We start from the raw sequence: 17,526 nt of genomic DNA, 5'->3' as shown, positions 1-17,526 counted from the left end.
GCTCTTTGGTCACGTAGCCCGGATGGATGAAAACACCCCAGCAGACTGTGCTGTATAATTCTCATCGACTTGTGAAGGGGTGTACATCCTGACCCTACCTGGGTCTACCTGTGCGGGCTACCCCAGAGATTTCTGGACTTGGAGGACTGAACTAGGTCTGGGAATTTCATTACTTGGTCCCTGGTGCAACACCATCGGCTGTGCAATGGTGCTCTGTAGACTAAGCGTGTTTGATGATGTTGATAATGCTTTTCTAAAACTATTAGAGAAGCCCCTGAACAGGAAAAGGCTTTTGTAAAACTTAAAGGTAGTGCTGCTTTACAACAAACAAATGACAACAAGAAAAGTAACTGTTTGATATTATGGGGAGGAAACATCGTGATATGGGCCATTGTCCTAAAATTTTCAGTTGAACAAGAATAATACGAAGAATGAGAGAGGTGTGAAGAAAGGTTTTTTGTTTTTTTTTTTAAACAAGAAAAGAACCAAAGAGTCTTTTTCATCCTTTGGGGCTTATGCGAAGGACTGAGTTGGCCACACCAAATAGACTGGCCCAGAATTAGTAAGGACATTGCAAGCATTCCCCTTAACTGCTCATGGCCCCACCACCTATATCACTCAATGCTTTTCAGGGACATGCACTCCAGGGGTAAGGAGTCAGGTTGGGCTCTGTATACAGTCACAATGTTTGCGTCTCTTGAGTGAGATAGTCAGCTGTGGCGCCATTTTGTGCCGGTCGCGGCAGCGGTTCTGACACCATTCACTAGAAGCTGAATGGAGGTGATCATGGAAACTCATTTGACACAGGCACCTGAAGAGCTTTCAGATGATAAGTATTTTTGGTCACTAGAAGCTGGGCTTAATTAAACCCAGTGACTTGGACCCCAGCCTTGCAAACATTTACACACATACTTAACTTTGAGCTTTCTAATCAATGGGGCTCGTCACGTGTGCACATTTAAGTTTGTTGTTTGCAGGACCAAGACCTTGAAGGTAAAAAGCTTCATATTCTATCACTAAATTCCCTTAGAAAACTACCTCCCAGTAGCTTTTATTTTCTTTTAATGTAATTACACACATTTTTCTTCAGCATGAAGGAACATCTCTCTGTTTATTCCCAGCTCCAGCTAAAATCCCCAATGTAATGGTAGATAAAGGAAGTTTGCAAATTAAAATGTGACTTGTATAAGCACATAATAAAACAGTTGGCAAAATATAACAAATATATATCTACTGATGGAAGGCAGAATTTGAAGTCTCTTTCATAAAACTATCATTTAATTTCTCTATGGGGGGAAGTCCCTAAGAGACTAAACTGCATTCAGAGAAGAGAATAAACGATTATTAACAGCCTTTACTTAAATAAAGAGAAGCCTACAATCGCTATGTCTATTTTTTTGACACATCAGTGCTGCCATGATTCACTTTCAGACCCCATTCCATCCCGCTATAAATGTGTTTTGATGTGACTGTAAGATTGTTGATCTATCAGTCTTTAAATTGTATGTGTTCTTCATTTTTACAGTTCAGTCACTTAAAATCTTTCTGCTGATGAACCTTGCTGAGAACAAGTCTCAGTTATCATTCCTTTTTGTGAAACCAAAACATAACTGTTCTGAAAGATGCTCACATGGGAGTTTTCTTTTGTGTTCCTTTAAATTTTCAGTAATTGTAAAAATGTTTGCTGATTAATTCATTCCTTTGATAATGTCCTTCTCTGAAGACGTCCGTGCAGTGAGCAGCAGCAACCAAAAAAGCAAATGGGATGTTAGGAATCATTAAAAAAGGGATAAGAGAATATCTTATTGCCCTTACATAAATCCATGGTACGCTCACATCTTGAAAACTGCATACAGATGTGGTACCCTCATCTCAAAAGATATACTGGCATTAGAAAAGGTTCAGAAAAGGGCAACTAAAATGATTAGGGGTTTGGAATGAGTCCCATATGAGGAGAGATTAAAGAGGCTCGGACTTTTCAGCTTGGAAAAGAGGACTAAGGGGGGATATGATCGAGGTATATAAAATCATGAGTGGTGTGGAGAAAGTGAATAAGGAAAAGTCATTTACTTGTTCCCATAATATAAGAACGAGGGGCCACCAAATGAAATTAATGGGTACCAGGTTTAAAACAAAGAAAAAGAAGTTCTTCACTCAGTGCACAGTCAACCTGTGGAACTTCTTGCCTGAGGAGGTTGTGAAGGCTAGGACTATAACAGGGTTTAAAAGAGAACTAGATAAATTCATGGAGGTTAAGTCTATTAATGGCTCTTGGCCAGGATGGGTAAGGATTGGTGTCCCTAGCCTCTGCTTGTCAGAGGGTGGAGATGGATGGCAGGAGAGAGATCACTTGGTCTTTACCTGTTACGTTCACTCCCTCTGGGGCACCTGGCATTGCCCACTGTCGGTAGACAGGATACTGGGTTGGATGAACCTTTGGTCTGACCCAGAATGGGCATTCTTATGTTGTTAATCTAGCACTAAGAAAATAATAACTTTTTTGAGGCTGCTTCAGCTAAACTTTGACCTGGTCCTGATTTGTTGATTCAGAAAGTTCAACACTCCCCACGCAAATTCCATCATTCTTTGGTTTTCACTCTAAAAATTACAACTAGTGGTGATGCACTTTGCCACATTTCACAGTATGAAATATCATTACATGACAACAGACTTGAAAGAGATAAAAATATATTTTTGTATTGTTAGATTCACTCTTGACACTTTATATTCAGCTGAAAAATAAGGAACTGTCACTTAAATTAAAACAAACAGCTCTTAATTTTCCCACAATGCACTTTGAAATCCCAAATTATGTGGCTTTCTGGGTTGTCTGGATCCTTCAAAGCTGTTCCTTGGCATCAGAAATAATTATTTATTTCTTATATTAAAGCACAGATTTCCCTACCTATCACGATAAATCAGCAAACATTTCAATATTTTTGAAGGGGAGACTGAAATATAATTATTGGAATATTTTTCAGATACTGTAAATTAAATTCAAAAAAATTACCAACAGAACCTATCTAGGAGTTGATAGTTATTGTGCTGTGTTATATCTGAGTGCTGGCCTGGCCCCATAGCCTGGTGATGGTGCAATGCGCTGTCAGCTAGGGCTCCGAGTGGAATTGGCACAGCTTAAACCAGCCAGAACTGGGAGCTCTGCAGAGACAGCAGGCTCAACCCCACTGGAAGGCAGGGAGAGCTCCTTGAATAAATGTCAAATGCTGCACTCTACTCCACCGAAAGATTACGTGAGCTGGGCTAACTCAGGAAAGGTTAGCTCAAGCGTAGATAACTCTGTGGTGAAGAAAGAGCCTAACGAGCTGCTGGACACAGCATATGACACATCCTGTAGTAGTCAAAATACTCACAAGGCATTCATGAATGATTCTCATCAGTGCTAGCCTTCTGTAAGCCTGGAGGATGCCAATGTTGTGGATCCTCTACTCATCACTACCTACTGGGGACAGGTTCAGAAGGGGACATGCACCGCAGTATTGCATAATGGAGGCCCATATTGGCAGACTTATATAAGCTATGTGTGGTAAGCATAGAGCCTGTCTCACAGAAAGGAAATATATAGACAGTATAGCATATGTTCCAGGAAGAAAATGTCTCCTCCAGTCCATAACCATTAACTTAGTAGGGAGGAGATATGACTCTCATACGCTAGTTAAGATTCAGTAGAAACCCCCATTGAAACTGTGCTAGGTGCATTCCTTGATTTATGAGCCATAGGACACCACTGAAGAAAAAGTAATAATTAATTAGCACTTACATAGCACTTTACTGATCAGTCGTTAAAGTGACAGGTTGCAGAGAAAGGCATCAGCCCCCACAACCATTCTTGGAACATGAGGTGTTGAAGCCAAGAATCAATTTCCTCCTCACAGAGGAACAAGTGTTTCAAAGGTATTGTTTTGACCAAAAACTATTCTGTAACTCCCTGGGAATTGTAAATGGACTCGGAGAGACATAGTCACACGTTGCCTAGTAACAACAGCTTTTGGATTCTTGGCAACAATGTCCATCTACTCTCCCATCAGAGAGCACAGGTGTTATCCTTTGTCACCTCCCACTGGTTTTTGATGATTTTCTCAGTACTAATCACTATAATTTTCCCAGAAAAAAAAGTACATCCCACAACAGATCAGAGATTTCTATGTCATGGTTCACTTTCCATGAGGTCTTCATTGTTACAGACTGTACAAACATCCCTCGCAGATACTCCTCCACCATGGAGACCACATAGGGAGACATTCCCATTACCGAGGCCCCCAAATGAAAATGGAAGAGTTTTTAACCTTATGAATATGTGAGTTTGAAGATTTCAGATATCTTAACACTCAATTTGGGATGTTTATTACCTTAAAGCATGTTGTTACTTTTACATTCTCGGATAACTGTCTCTAGGGAACTTTTTAGGAAACTTGTCAGATTAGAAGAAGTGGGATGTTATGCAAGTATAATTTTCATGGTCACATATAGCAGAATTGAAGCATACAGCCAAAAGCATGGCCATGACCATAGTTAAGTATTATTTTCTCATCTTTCACATGACAGCATTTAACCTTTGAAGAACTGGCTAAAGACTTCTATTCAAGGGCCTCAAAATCCCTCTGGGAAAAATTATAATATCCTGAGGTGTCCAGCAATGTGTTTTCAGCCTCTTTTCCCGCTTCAGCACTTGCATACATGGAGGCTGAGAAGCAAATAGTGCGTTAGTGTTGGGGATCCTTTCCTAGCCAATACAAAGATACCACATGCCAAAGCAGTCACTAGTTAGGGTGCCTAAACTACATATTTCCCAATATTGTAATTGTTTGCTTAAATGCCGAAATGTATTCTGGATCCAACCGTATTGCCTGTAATGCTACACTGCACGCACTCTAGCATAGTATCATCTCCATTTGCAATTTCAAAATGTGGTGTGTGTTTGTGTACTGGTAGCTTTGTAATCTTGATTTGAGGTACAAAGGTATCATTACTCCAAGCAACTGGTTGGCAGCACTTTGGCTGTCTAGTCCCAACAATTTAGCACGTATGCTTTTCCAGCTACGTTAAATCGTTTGCTCCATTTCAATCACAGCAAATTGTAGATTTGTTTCTTATGCACTTTTACTACAGGAAGTCAGAGAATAACAGCAGTGCACCAAATAAATAAGCAGACTTTTCATTTAAACTCTATTATTACATGTGAGCTCAACTGATGAAGTCTCATTTGCAATGGTAAGCATTTACTCAGACGAATTTCCCCGTTGGTTTCAATAGGGATTCTTATCAATATAAGAGCTCACCAGTGCTCTCAGCATTTTCAGAATCAGGCTTTAATAAACTGTCCTGTTTCTGTATTTCCTTCAGTAAACAGTATTTAACAATGGATCTATAGCTTAGCTTCTAACTTTATTTCTGCCTTGTATTTTCAGCTCAGATAAATTGTACTTAGAACTAGATGAAAATATGCGACCATAAATTACTTATGGTTCATATTTTTAGCATCCTCACCAGAGCCAATATATCCAATCTTAAGAGAGGTAGCTTAGTGCTGTGGTACTGTCACCATGATGCCACATACCTCGGCTTTTCTTTTCTTTATTTCCTGTTTTTCCTGTGACAATAGAAGCAGTGGAAAGGTAAGAAAAGGAAAAGAATATTAATGAATAAATGCAAACAAATAAAACCATATGAAAGCAACATTAAAATATAAAGGAATATATTTTAGCAACAAATGAATGGAGGACCTGACTTTGTAAAATGAACCCATAATCTACCAAAGAGATTATATTACTTTTGCTGTTTGGAAAAACATCATGGTTTCTAATTACTGACTATTTATCTTGTCATATATTTGCAGGTAATAATTTATTAGACTGTTTTTCCTAGAAACTAGCTGGGCTGACTTAAGAAATTAGCCTGAATGTTTTGCCACATCCTACAACTTTCTTTTCCTAATTATTTTTTTCTGCCGATTTATAATGATAGAATTCTTCCAATTTTGACTGAAACTTGAAAGTGAGCATGAAAGAGAAAGTGTAGTCTTTTCTTTTGGTCTGTTCATATCCCACTGTTGAAGCTAATCCGTTGGATAGATCAAAATTCAGCATCCCTAGATTGTGTTGCTGACTCTGTCACAGACACATTTTGTAAACATGGGCAATTAATGTAATCATGATGGCTCTCTCTTGCCGTTTCAGTTAGTGAAAGACATAAGTGGATTTTATTTTGTGTTTTGGGTTCCAATGAACATGAAATAGTCAAAGCGAAACTTAGCTGGAACAGCCAAGTTTTAGATTAATCCTACGTGAGGCCAAGATGGAACCCCTTTGAGCAAAAGACCAGTCTGAAGTAGTAGGCATAGACTTCAATCCCACCTTGCACCTCTAATGCTGCTGTGGGGAAATCTCTTCACCCATCTTTGGTCTTTGGGAAAAAGAACACAACCAGTTTTTCATGTCTGTATGCAATCTACAGAAAGAATCTTCACAGGCGTTCCAGACAGAGCTGGTAACGTTTTTCCAAATTTTGAACTTTCAATGACAACTGAAAACTTAAGTTCCAGGTTTCTCCTGGCTTCAAGCACTGGTCTGAAAGTTTCATGCATCTCCATGCATGAATTACAATAATGAATTAATGGTTGTAATACATTCTGATCTCCTCTGATCAATGTCACTAAAGCAGTGTAAAGTTCTTATTACATGTCATGCAATAAAGCTCAAAGTCTATGGGGACTTGATTAATTGATAGAGATATTTAAAAAGTGGGCATTCTTCTCCTCCTTAGACTATTATCAGGGGATTAGGACAAAGGTTGGAAGGCTATGAGGAAAAAAAAATATGAATGGTTATGAATGGGCATCCTGGTGGCATTGTTCTGCAGGTAGAATGGACATTGATTGAGGTAACTGGAAAACATTATGACAGGTTTCAGAGCAGCAGCCGTGTTAGTTTGTATTCACAAAAAGAAAAGGAGCACTCGCTAACACGGCTGCTACTCTGAAACCTGTCATTATGCAAGGCACTGAATTTAGCCTTATGGAGTGGAAATCTATCAACTTCATGAAAAAACTCATACAGATACAGACAGACATCATCTTCCTTTCCAAATGCAAACAGATGGACATCGTACCAAAAGGACTGAAGGTAAAAAATCCATTACAATCTACATACCACACAGACTATGCTGACAGCTTGTGCCACATGCTCTCAAAGAAACTGCAGAACCACCTGATCAACATCCTCTACAGCAAACAGGGAAATATTAAGAATGAGCTCTCAAAACTGGATACTCATAAGGTGCTACAAGTATACCTTTTCTTTTTGGAAAACATTAGTGAGTCTTCTCTTTTTCCTTCCCTTTCAAACACACAATTTTTTACCACACATTTTAAAATTGGAAATTTTATTAAGTTCTCATTATAAACGCCCAGCTTCTACTTTTGAGATTACCAGATAGTTTGATTTACCCAATAAGTAGTAAGTGAGAGATAGGAAGCCAAGCAGTGATCTGATTTTCAGAGATGCTCGGTCTGCATTGATTTCAGTGGGCACCCAGCAGCACCTCTGAAACTCAGACCATTTGTTTTAAGCCCTGATCAATTTCTTTTTTTGCCTCATATTGATCTAGACTCATTTTTCTCCAGGGAAGAGTCTGAAGTGATCAGTAACCAGCTCTGAAGAATTTGAACACTCCGTTTACTCATGCTTACTATTTCATATGACCAGTTCAATCACTTGTGAAGTCAGAACATTAATTCTTCCTAGATAAGATAAAATCTGCCCTCTTAAATGGCCTTTAAAATTGTAATATTTCTGCAGCTTGATCTTTAGTCTTTGTATCCCACTGGCTTCCTATTGATACCTTACTCTGTAAAAATATGCTACAAGGCTGCTTCTTTTTTGTATTTTTGATTTAAATGAGACATCTATCAAAATCAATGTGTGCATTACCTGTGTGCATTTTCAAGATATATTATTAATTATTATTATTATTACTATTATGAACACATACATCATTTGGGCTATTACATATTAAACATCAGGGGTCAGAGTCCGAGTCTTTAATCTTGTCACTGTGGAAAAGGAAGAGTTTTTAAATTATGGTTCCATGTGTTTCCACTTCGAATAACACATGCTTCTGTATGTTAAATAATGGCAGCCTTGTCTAACCAGTACTGAGATGTTTCAGATGTTTATGTCCTGAAAATTGTGTGTATTTGCTTCAACTTTTAAATTTCACCGCATTAACATTGTCTAAGACTTAGGAATGACAAGTCCTAGCTCAGGCAAAACTCCAGTTGACTTCTATGAAAGTTTTGCTTGAGTAAGGACTTCACAATTTAGGTATATGAAAGAAACTTATCAAACATCTGTTGAAGGGAATAAAAGACATGAGAAAAAATGCATTTGAAAAAAAGAAAGAAAAAGACATTTAGGTTAACTTTGAACCTAGGAATACTGCACAATGAAGCTAGGTGCATAACCAGTTTGACCTACATCATTCTTTCATTTTTCTTTATCCTCCAGCACCCTCAGGTGCATAGGGGTCCACCAGTTTTTTCCCTTTATTGCAGTTTTGTGCTGGTCTGTTCAGGCTTTTGAGTGTTCTGATGATGGATTTGGCTTCTTTCTCTATTGTTTTGTGTAAAGTTTCTCTAGGTCTCCCTACAGCTAAAATCTCATATGACTGCAAAGAGTGTGAAGAATTCAGTAGAAATCTGAGGTCTATTGGGCCTATAAAATGTAGCCCTTCTGAAAACTCAAAAGTATGTGAAAAGTTCATAGGATGTTACAATAACCATGAAAAATAGGTCAAGTTGTTTACAATGTTGAATGTTGTAACAAATGTAAGAGAAAAGACTGAGAAGCTGGATTAGTTAAACCAAGAAGTCCATCTTGATATAATCCAAGGACTGCTGAAATTATGCTAGGTAAAAACAGAAGCTGTGGAACCAGAAGTTAACAGACCAAAATGAATGTGATGGATATTAGGTCTAATTGGCGGAGAAAATAATGAGAGGGATGAACTATGCTGCCCATTTTCCCCCTTTTGGGGTTTATCAAAAAAAAAAAAAAAGACTTTGAAAACACTTTATCTGTTCAGCATTCCCTCTCATCTCCTGGCCCACCTTACATCCTACCTTGCCTCATCTCAACTCATCTTCCCACAGCTCATCCCTTCAACTCCCAGAACTGCAACTCATCTCAACTTATCTAAAGGACTTTCTTCCTGAGAGGAAGGCCAGCTGACCTTGCTCTTGTATAAGGAACCTCATTTTCATCTGTGAGTGCTGAAAGTCATCACATTATCATGACATCCAGTCCTCAGCCCATCACTGGGATATCTAATTAGCAGCACTGCAAAAGCACATAGGATCCTGTATTGTATTCCCTTCCCTCATGTTATTTTCTGCCCCTCTGTTTCTTTCCTTCTATCCTTTCTCACTCTCTTGTCTTTTCATTGAATCCTGAAGTCAAGTATACTGCAACCATTCACACCTGCCTTGTCTAAGGAGAAAGGCTCGAACCAGGTGATGGCCCTTACCCGATTGTAACTAAACAGGATCCAAGCAACAGGTGGTGTGGTTGATTTGGCATGAAGTATCCACTCATAATTAACCAGTGGGCCAGTGCTCCAAGACATCAATGAAAGCCATATTTCAACCCAGCTTTTCTATCCTGTCTCTCCTCCACCTTGTGTAAAACCAAGGGCTCTGTTTCAAAATAACTCTGAACCTATCTATCACTGTTTTATGTTGGGCAGTGAGAAAATTAATAAACCTCTTTAACTCTTTGGGCCTTTGAGATCAATGCCTATACAATTGTCCCTGATCCCTGCAGATCCTCTGTGGAGTTAGGGACCAGCAGAATCCGGAAGCTATACAGGTAGGAAAAGCCCCACCTAAACATCCTAGAGATGAGGCTACCTGGAAGGAGAATCAGGGAGACCGGATGATATCTTGTTACTTGAAGGAGGAAATGGGCAGGGGAATGCTTGGGCTTTGTAGAATTTAAAATTCCAAGTAAAGCTGCAGAGTTTGGTTCATTGTTATCCTGTAAACAGGCACTGCAAACTCTGGCCCAGGTAACTTGGTAACCTATCTGAACTGAAACAGGAAACATGGAGGGGGAAATGAGCTCTGGTCAGAAAGGGGGAAATACATTGCACGTGCTTTTTTTCTCTCCATCTTGGAAAAGGGAACCCCAGAAGATGACCCCCCCAACCCAGTTTATCTCTGATATCCATATAAAGTCTTTACTTCATTAGCCAATACTCCCAAACTAATCTCCTTCCTATCAGAGTTTGCCGTGTTGTTTATAGTTTCCTGTGCCTCAGCCTTCCAGATGTTAACCTGTTGCACTTGAGTCAGTTACTATCCATCAACAGTAGCTTGTTCACAGACGCAAGTCAGATGCAACTAGTTGCCTCTTTGTGCTTTGCTTATTTTCTAAGGAAACTAAAGAGAGCTAGAGAATGCAGTGGTGGTTAATAAAAAAGGAGAGAGACCAAAAAAAACTCCAGCCTTTCACACTTCAATCATACCCCATTCACACACGCAAAACAGGAAACCCCAGAACAGTAGAGAGACCTGGAACCTTAAGGGGAAAAAAAACCAATAGAAATCCCAAACAGAATCTTAAAGAGCCAAACTACCCTGCCACACTATCTATCCATCCTTGACATAATGATTCTATACTGAAAGATGCCTTTGAAGTACAATAGAGAGATATGAGATACCCAGGAAGGATGTAGAAATAAAAACTCATAAAAACTCATAAAAATAGAGACCATAATTCTTTTAATTTGATTTTAAAATATATTCACAAAACTTCCATTTTGAAATGACTGGGTTTTCTTATAGTTTGAAAAGCAGTTTGAGTTCATTAGTTCATCATGAAAGCAGAGAATTGATAAAACCAGGCACTGTGTTGGCAGGTGTCTTGAACATTTTCAAAACACGTCTCTACTAGTGCATGACCCTCAATCCATCCTTCATGTTTCAACCCTGTGAAACTCTTGAGATGTGGATCCCAATAGTGCTGTATTGTGTGGTAGTTTTCCAGTCGTATAAATGGCCAATAGGGACCAAAACCAGACCTGCACACTGATTTCTGTTGTGATCTAAGTTCAATTCATATGCCTAGTGTCATAAATATAAAGGGAAGGGTAAACCCCTTTGAAATCCCTCCTGGCCAGGGGAAAGCTCCTCTCACCTGTAAAGGCTTAAGAAACTAAAGGTAACCTCGCTGGCACCTGACCAAAATGACCAATGAGGAGACAAGATACTTTCAAAAGCTGGGAGGAGGGAGAGAAACAAAGGGTCTGTGTGTTCGTCTATATTCTGTCTTTGCTGGGGATAGACCAGGAATGGAGTCTTAGAACTTTTAGTAAGTAATCTAGCTAGGTACGTGTTAAATTATGATTTCTTTAAATGGCTGAGAAAAGAACTGTGCTGAATAGAATAACTATTTCTGTCTGTGTATCTTTTTTGTAACTTAAGGTTTTGCCTAGAGGGGTTCTCTATGTTTTTGAATCTAATTACCCTGTAAGGTATCTACCATCCTGATTTTACAGGGGGGATTTCTTTATTTCTATTTACTTCTATTTTTATTAAAAGTCTTCTTGAAAGAAAACTGAATGCTTTTTCATTGTTCTCAGATCCAAGGGTTTGGGTCTGTGGTCACCTATGCAAATTGGTGAGGCTTTTTATCCAACATTTCCCAGGAAAGGGGGAGTGCAAGTGTTGGGAGGATTGTTCATTATTCTTAAGATCCAAGGGTCTGGGCCTGTAGTCACCTAGGCAAATTGGTGAGGCTTTTTACCAAACCTTGTCCAGGAAGTGGGGTGCAAGGTTTTGGGAAGTATTGTGGGGGGAAAGACGCGTCCAAACATCTCTTCCCCAGTAACCAGTATTAATTTGGTGGTGGTAGTGGCCAATCCAAGGACAAAGGGTGGAATATTTTGTACCTTGGGGAAGTTTTGACCTAAGCTGGTAAAGATAAGCTTCGGAGGTTTTTCATGCAGGTCCCCACATCTGTACCCTAGAGTTCAGAGTGGGGGAGGAACCTTGACACCTGGGATGTATAGAGGAAAGGCAACCACTGGTTAATCCCACTCACTGAGAGCTGAGATAGACTTCACTTGAACTATGATGATGTAAACTAGCTAAGGCTCTGACCCTCTAATTTTTGCTAAGCAGAGCAGAAAAGTGTCCACTCTGTATTAGAGTCTCAGATCCAAAATATCCCCTTTGAGCACTTCTGGTGGTGCAAAAGGGCCTATATATTTGCTCTAATTGGGCAGCTAAAAATTCATCCATTGTTGGGTGAATCCCAAAGTGGCGTAAAGCTGGTGTATGTCTCTGTTGCCTGGAGCTTCTGGCATAGCTTAGTGTAAGGGATATATTTGGAGTGAAGGTACATTTCCAGTCCCTGGATAACCTAATGAGTTAATATCCTTTCTAATGCTATAAATTACAGCAGCCTTGAGGCTGCTCTAAATTATTCTGGGGGATAAAACAGCCCTGGGGAGTGCTGGGAATGTTGGAGCACAAAGAAAGTGAGTGTACAGCCATTTTTGTTCCTCCCTGAACTCCAGCACAATTTAGTGAGACCTCAGGATTAACCTACATGTATATGTAACTCATGGGCTTTAGGCAGATATCCAGATTTTATTTTATTTTATCTATGATGCAATGTCTAATTTTTGCTTGACTTTTTCCCAACCTTTAAAAAAACACAACTTGTTAGCATTTCCTTGGAGAGAGAATTTTTTCGTCCTACTTGCGTTAGAAGCACATTTTCTGTTTCAAACACAGAGAAGTTCCCTTCTGTTCCAGTTTTCTTGGCACACACACAGACACTCTTAAATGAAAAATAAATTAATATAATATGCAGTGAAACAATGTTTCCTTCTCTTTTCAGCAGTTAGTCCCAAAGCCCTAGAGTACAGCCTCCACACTGGGGCCATATGCTGCACCAGATTAGAGGAATACTACTGCTGATGTCTAAAAATGGAGCTATTTTTATACTGTGAAGGTTTCTTTGTAAAAAATATGCCTTTTCCCAACATCAGTCCCTAGAGCAGATTTGTTTTATCAGAACAGGATCAGCAAATTGATAAAGGAAAGCAGTGCTATTCCAGAATGCGGCACACACAGGGGCTTGCTTAGCAGTGCAGTGAAGTGCTTCAGTGGCTGATGATTGAAAACGGAAGCTTAATGGGGTGAAAGTGAACAAAGAATTAGAATAAATGCAGGTGGCTAAATAGGCTGTGTGGGGTGGAGAACCAGATCCCAGCCAAGGAAACTCAGTTTTGTGCAATAAATCTGCAAGGAAGATTATAGCCAAGTCATCTTCATCAGTGGGGTGAATAGAGGCTCAACCTCTATTGAGGTACCAATGTGTGTAACAGGAAAAAAAAAACCTACTACGAGATCTAACTCACTTCAAATGGTGTTTTAGTTTTCTGATCTGTTAAGCAAGAGGACTCTTTTTAATTCAACCGTTTACATGAAAAGATATAATTCAAGATAGCCATGTACTAAGTTTCTGTTATGTCTAACACATCTTCATTTGAACCAATATTTTAGCAACATGAGAAAAAGAGACTTTGCAATACAATGACTTCATGCATGTATTGAGCTCTATTCCAACTAGTGCAACAGCTGGACAAAAAGCTGTCCTGGGCTTTTGCTCTCTACCTTTCCAACCCAAGTAGACATATTCTTTACTTGTTGCCAGGGCAGCTCATTTCTGAATTGCACTCTGAGGGCATAACATGGACCCATGAAGCTGTATGATATGGTGATGTTATTATTTAGTACTCTTCAAGCACCATAAATTGTTGAAAGCAACTCACAAACACAAATTAAGTCAGGGTGAGTTATTTGCCCTGTGCTGTGTCCAGTGTGTGCCAATAGAACTGGCACAAAGTGACCACAAAGCAACCAAGGAAATTACCCCAGTACAGGGTGTAGAGCAGGCATAGCTGGTTCTCGTAACCCCTACCCCTGCAGAAGCCTCCCTAGCTGGGGTGTTCCTATACCACCTTGGCTATCCCCCACTACTGGAACAGTCTATAAGGGCCTTTGGAGCAGGGGTGCAAGTCTGGGCAGTCACTGAGGCTGATCGAGTTTAAGCAGAGGGCTGAACCAGTCCCCAGCAGAGCCGGTGATCAGGAAGATGCTGTGCCTCGCCACATCACACACAGCTGCACAAGGCTCAGCAGCAGCCGAAGGATGAATTATTCTCGTTGTATGCAGTATCGGTACCAGAATATTAGAGAAACAAGGTGGGTGAGGAAATATCTTTTATTGGCCCAACTTCTGTTGGTGAGAGAGACAAGCTTTTGAGCTATACAGAGCTCTTCTTCAGGTCTGACACAGTTGAGATACTCCGAGAACCTGTCCCAGACCCGTAGAAGAGCTCTGTGTAGCTCAAAAGCTTCTCTCTCTCTCACCAACAGAAGTTGGGCCAATAAAATATACTATCTTATCCACCTATTCTTCTCATTGTGCCTGCCCTGAAGAGGATACAGTCTAAATCTGACAACAAGTGAGGGTCAGAAACAATAACAAATATGTGAGTGGAGAGGAAAAGGAGAGAAAGGGAAATGGTGACATCAGTAAGGTGGTTACTTTCTAGGCACCTAAATAAATTGCCTGATTTTGAAATCAATGGATGATGCTAGCTCCTCAGCACTTCCGAAAATCTGTCCATATATTTGGGAGCATAAATAAGGATGAGAAGTCTAACTTTGGATCCCATTTTTGAAAATCTTGGCCTGATTCAATTTTGAAATCCTGTTCATTCAAACCAACCTGAAAATGAAATTTCAGCAAAATTACTTAAGTACTAGTTTTTGTTTTCACATACATACATTACAACTTTCATTATCTGTAGATTCATAGCTTATAAAGACCGAAAGGACCAGGATATAGAAATTTCCTGAATTAATTCCTGTTTGCACTAGATATATATATTTAGAAACAAAAATCCAATCTTGATTTTAAAATTGTCAGTGATGGAGTGTAGGTTCCAAGGGTTAATTACCCACCGTGTGAATAGTTTGCACCTTATTTCTAGTCTGAATTTGTCTCTATTCCTCTTCCAGTCATTGGATTGGTTGTACCTTTGACATTTGTTATACCTTTGTATGGGCATTCTTTTTCATAACTGAGCTAATGCAATCTATTCCTCAGATTCAGAACCCACTGTATACCTATCCTTTTGACAAATGGGTAGAGAGCCAGGGTGCTGTTGAGCATAAAATGCATTATTGCCTTGCAAAGATCCAGCACATGTACATGAATGAGAAGTAATAGTTACAATTAGAAATTTAAAAGTAGGCTATAGACTGTGAAATTAATTAGCAGATTATCTGAAGAGAATTTTCTCCTCTGCAAGGATATTTTTACTGGGGAACACATTTCAAATGGAAATATTTAAAAAAATCTTAGTCACGCTCCCATAGAAATGATGCATTTTTAATTTGTAGGGTCGTGTGCTTGAAAGCTTGCTGGCTCCTGAATAAAAGTTTCTGAACACCCACGTCCAGACACAACAGCCTATGCTGGGTGTGGGCCACGGCTGCAATGACCACTGGGGAGCTCTAGGAGGGATCACTCCAATACCCCTGCCCTTTTTAGTCCTGTTACTCCAAGCCTTCTCAGGCATTCTTCCTAAACTTCCTGCTCACAGAGGGAGGTGCAGCCTGCTTCCTGCTGCGTGTCCAGCTGTTCCCAAGGTTGGTGTGAAAAGGATGGGGCTTCTTGCTTGTGTCTGTCAGGGTGGATTAGGCCCACATGATTGCCTGGTGGGAACAGACCCTGCACTCAAGGACTGAGGTTGTTCCTGGTCATTGTGGCTGGGTAGGGATGATAGTTTGTGCCCGCCTTCATCTCTTTGTGCCAGGGGCTAGGCACCGTCTGCCCACCTGTTTAATCACAGTTAACATAACTTGCAGCATTCCAAGCATGCCAAGCATTCAAAAATCATGAATCAGGTCAAAAATCATGACATAGGTTTAAAAACTGAGATAAAAAAGTAAATTTGGGATTCTTTTCATGTGCCTTCTGGCTTTTGAGACTTCAGGGTGCACTTGGGTTCAGCTTTTCTTTGCACCGATGAGAGCTATTTTTAAGAGGAAAATTTGAGCCATTCCCGTCATGATTAGCTGCAGGAGCTGGGTTTTAAGAAAAATAACAAATATTGGGAGACTTGCAATAAAATCACAGGAGCTGGCAACACTGAACTTGTGTCAATAAATCCAAGAGTAGCAGGAGAAACAAACAAACCCAATGAGCAATATAGAAGCAGTCCAGCAATAAACAACACTAACTGGGAGTCGTGAGCTGAAGGATGCCAGAGACACTCTCTGATGAAGGCTAAAGGGAAATGTATTCTGGTGTGGCAGGCTCTTGACAAAGAGAGCTGCTCCCCTTTTTCCTTTCCAGAGCACTCCTGGGGACTATCAGTAGTTCCAAACCCACTGATCGCAGTTGCTGCAGATGTTCACAGGGTGACAAGTGGTCCCTCAGTTCTAAATCCTTAAAATGCTTCTACTAAGATTATGAATCATACTCACAGGAAAAGAGTCTAATTTGCCTTTCTTTTGGCTCTTTGCAGGTAACACTGACTACTTCCTATAATCCTTCAAGTAACTACGCTCCACAACTAATCCTTTCAGAAAATTGTTCTCTTTCCTATATCTATCTTCTCACAATTCTCCAGGAGACTGAAAATTTAAGGACACTTTGAAAAACCCAGTTAGGAAAGTCCAAAGTGGGTTTTATGTGACAGAACTTAATGGTAAAACAATGACTCCATGCCAATAATTTCATTCAAGAAAACTTTGCTGCTGGCTGGAAGAAGAATACATTTCTTTCTGGTAAAGAAAAAAAACCCAGGCTTTGTAAACTTCTTATGCCTATAAGATACAGTGCATGATGAATAAAATAGCTTCTAGCAGAGGATCATAGATAACCAGAGAGTGGTTCAGAATAGGCTTGTTTAAATAATAATCTTAGAATCCCAAACAATCACTAAAAGCACATCCTTCAACATTTATTGTTTAAGTGGCATATGCTTTTTTAAAAAGCTTTTAGTATGGGTTAAAAGTGAGACTAATTGATGCTGTCAAATTACCTGGATTATTTGATCACAAAGATAAAAAGCCTTTTTTGTAAGTATGACTGTAAGGATCATATTACTGCAGTATAACTCCCATTGTTGCTGTTGGGGTAGATATCCAAATGCCTAATATATCTAGCACAGATGTGCCAAAGGACTACAATTAAATCACTCTGCACTCATTTTCTGTACCAATCAACTTTTTCTTCTCTTAATGAACGGACATATGCTGTTTTATATAGAGTCTGATTGATATGAAAACAATGTGGTGGAAGCTGGTGAAAAGTATCCTTTATTCACTCTGGGCAGAGCTGCAGTAGAGGTGAGCAATTGTTTCTAATCAAGCCAGCCATTCTTGTGCTAAAAGATGATAGCTACAGCACTTATAAAGAGGTTA

This window comes from Caretta caretta, chromosome 11 (genome assembly GCF_965140235.1).
Source record: "Caretta caretta isolate rCarCar2 chromosome 11, rCarCar1.hap1, whole genome shotgun sequence".
NCBI lineage: Eukaryota > Metazoa > Chordata > Testudines > Cheloniidae > Caretta > Caretta caretta.
The sequence above is the reverse complement of the archived record's forward strand: the minus strand, read 5'-3'. Positions refer to the sequence as shown.